Source organism: Eptatretus burgeri, chromosome 13 (assembly GCF_056783735.1).
Source record: "Eptatretus burgeri isolate ZD-2024b chromosome 13, Ebu_testis_v1, whole genome shotgun sequence".
NCBI lineage: Eukaryota > Metazoa > Chordata > Myxini > Myxiniformes > Myxinidae > Eptatretus > Eptatretus burgeri.
The window spans coordinates 32,649,100-32,652,292 of NC_140973.1; positions in this window are offsets into that span (position 1 = coordinate 32,649,100).

A 3,193-nucleotide genomic window follows, 5' to 3' on the forward strand; every position below is an offset into this window, starting at 1 on the left:
AAATTGAGCCATTCGTGTCGATCATTGCCGCCATGTGTATTTTGCTGACCGTTGTACAGTGCCTTTGCTGTTTCTTTGCACAAGTAACATTTATGAAGTTTCCTTGATGTCAAACATTTTCTTGACTGAGATTGTTCCTGATATTTTATCTGCATTATATTAAATGAACAAGTTAAATGCTGCATTATCCATCATTTCCATGACAACAATGCAGAAGGCAGTTTCAAAAGGGCACACAGAATTGCACTGCTTTGTCCTGTATTTTTTTTTTTTGGTATTTGTGCAACTGAGCCATTCTTTTCAGAGTTGAAGTTCCGATCGAAAAGGTGAGACAAACTTTACTGAGAGATTTTGTCTTTGAGGTGGGTTTGTTTTTTCTTCATTAACTGCAAGTTTGAGCATCGTTGGGATAAAAGCACAGAATGTTCTTTAGCTTTTCAAGTTCCACTGCCAGAATATATGTTTTGTTGTAATTAAAACATTCCATCATAATTAAGAATTAACTTATGAAAATTTTTGGACCAAATATTGATCATTGAATTGTGAAGCTGTGTGTGTAAATGTTTTTCTTTTTTCTCGATGATGATTCTCACGATATTTATTTTACACGTTTCAAATGTACGATCAAAATAGAATGGGTTTGCGTAATTTGCCGAGTATTAAAAGCTGAATATGAACGGTATAATTATCGCTCCAATTTATTTTCGCTTTTCAATACATTTGAATGGCTGGAAAAAGGTTATTGTTTCTGTTTCAGTTGTTTATACCTCTGTCGATTACAATGAACATCTTCCTTTTCATCGCACTAGGCTTCCTTCATGAAGTTCAAATGTCATATTACATGATGAGTTATGCAAATTTTAAAAAGTCTACTAACACAGTTTGCTTGAAATCATGTGTATGTATTATACATTGTATTTGTTTTTAAGTTAACTTTCTTAACAAAGAAAAACTTATTGTCATGGCAAGTGAAACATTATTCAGATTTTAAAAATGATATTAATTACTTTACTTCAACTGCCTCTGCATTGTCAGTAAAACGGTTTTGTTCATTCAATGTTTTGGGTCAGCTAAAAGCTGCAAGGGTAAATTGTTAACCCAGGAGCTCTCTCTCTGTCTGTAAATTATGCACCAATAAAAAAAATTATTGCATCAACCTAAGCCTTAACCACTATACAGTAGAGTATAAACAATATCTGAATGTAATGCTGGCAATGGAAAATAAAATTGTATGAAATTGCGTTTGTTTGTGTTCAATGGAAACTTTATTCATATGAACTTGTAATAATGCAAACACAAATGTGAACTTGAGCACACCGGGGCTCGGATCAAGCTCAGTTGAGATAAATGCAAATTTGTTTCATGCAAACTTTGTTTTGCCAGAGTTCAGTGTGCATTGTGTTGTGGCATACATACATATATGAGTACAGACTGTTATGTGGAAGATCCATAGCAAGGTTGTGTTCATCATAATATGGGGCATGTCATTCCTGAGGTTATATTTACTCTTGTAACAGGGGGGTTCAGGGTTCACGGTAGTTCACCACAGTTCACGGTAGTTGTTCACGGTGGTTCACGGTTCACTTCCCCCAAGTGGGTTTTGATCCAATCCTGATAAAATTTTGGTGGGAGGTTTATGTCATGATCGAGTTGTGTTTTCTGGAGAAACTGGGTGCTGCAGAAAATACCATTGCTGCCATCTCAAAAGTTTCCCCTGATTCCATCACATGTCACTTCAAGAGAAGCTTCCAGAGAAAACAAAAATGGCAACTGCCTTGGTGTCACTTTTGGCTCCTGCTTTGTTTGTGTGTGATAGGGGACCATTGGACCCCAGGTTACCTGGGATGAACTTATTCACACATATGTTGGACAAAGCTTTACTTTTGTTTGTCATTTTGTTGAAAATAATAGCAAAACTTGTTGGTTGTTCACAGTGAGACAAGATTCTAATTCTTAGTGGACACCGATGAATGGTGATGTGGGCTTTACAAAATGTATTTTGGAATATATATATATATATATATATATATATATATATATATATATATATATATATATATATATATATATATATATATATATATATATATATATATATATATATATATATATATATATATATATATATATATATATATATATATATATATATATATATATATATATATATATATATATATATTTTCAGGCTTGACAAAAAAATTAAAGGTCATTTATACTTCTCTGGCCCACAGGCCTGTTGGAAATGTCATTGTACCTGTGAGATGGTCCACTCTTCACCTCTCTGGGATGATGCAGGAAACAAGTTTATACCTCTTCTTTCATACTTTGTCAGAAAAAAATTACTTTTAAGGCTTTTTTTTGTTCTCAGAAAAAAATTAAAAATCGTTAATAGTATTTCTAGTTTTAATCTCAAAATATTAAGAGTTAAGTTAAGACGGCGAGTTTCTTCGGAGAGTTAAGACGGTAGCAAGGCTGGGTACTTTCACTCAGAGTATTTAACGCATGGAATGGTCTCCCTGGAAAGGCAGTGGATAAGCAGAAAAAGTAGATAAGTTTAAATTAGAATTAGATATGTACCTGGAAGTTCTGGAGATAATGGGGTATGGGGATGTCTTGGCAAGGGGGGGGTTGTGCAGTTGATGTGCGTTTTTAATCAAGCCCATGCTCCCTCCTCGAGGGGAAAGAAAAGGATTTTTTTTTTTTTTACAAAAACTAAAAAAAAACCTCAAAAAACAAACACACAAAAATTGTTTTCATTAATTTAAAATATTTTTTGCATTTTCTTCCTGGGATCTTGTGTTGATGTGTTTGTGGTGCTTGTGCAGGCATGATGGGCTGAATGGCCTCTACATGTGTTGGATTTCCTTGTTATTATGAAGTGTTTCCATTTAATATGTACATAATGTTATTACAATAAAGAACATTTTTTTCGAATTTTTTTTTCAGGGGTCTGAAACACTCCAGGTTGCCCTGCTGTTAACGTAGGATGAAGGTTGCCTCTTCAGGGTTAATATCAGTGATTATATAAAACGTTGGCCATATTCAACCTCACTTCATTATGCTGAATGATAATTATAAATACGACAGATTTTGTTTTTCCATTTTCAAAGTATCTGTGATACTAAACAAAAATACGGTGGTTCGAGAACACATTAAAAACACAGCCTTAAAAGAAAAAAAGAAAAGAAAA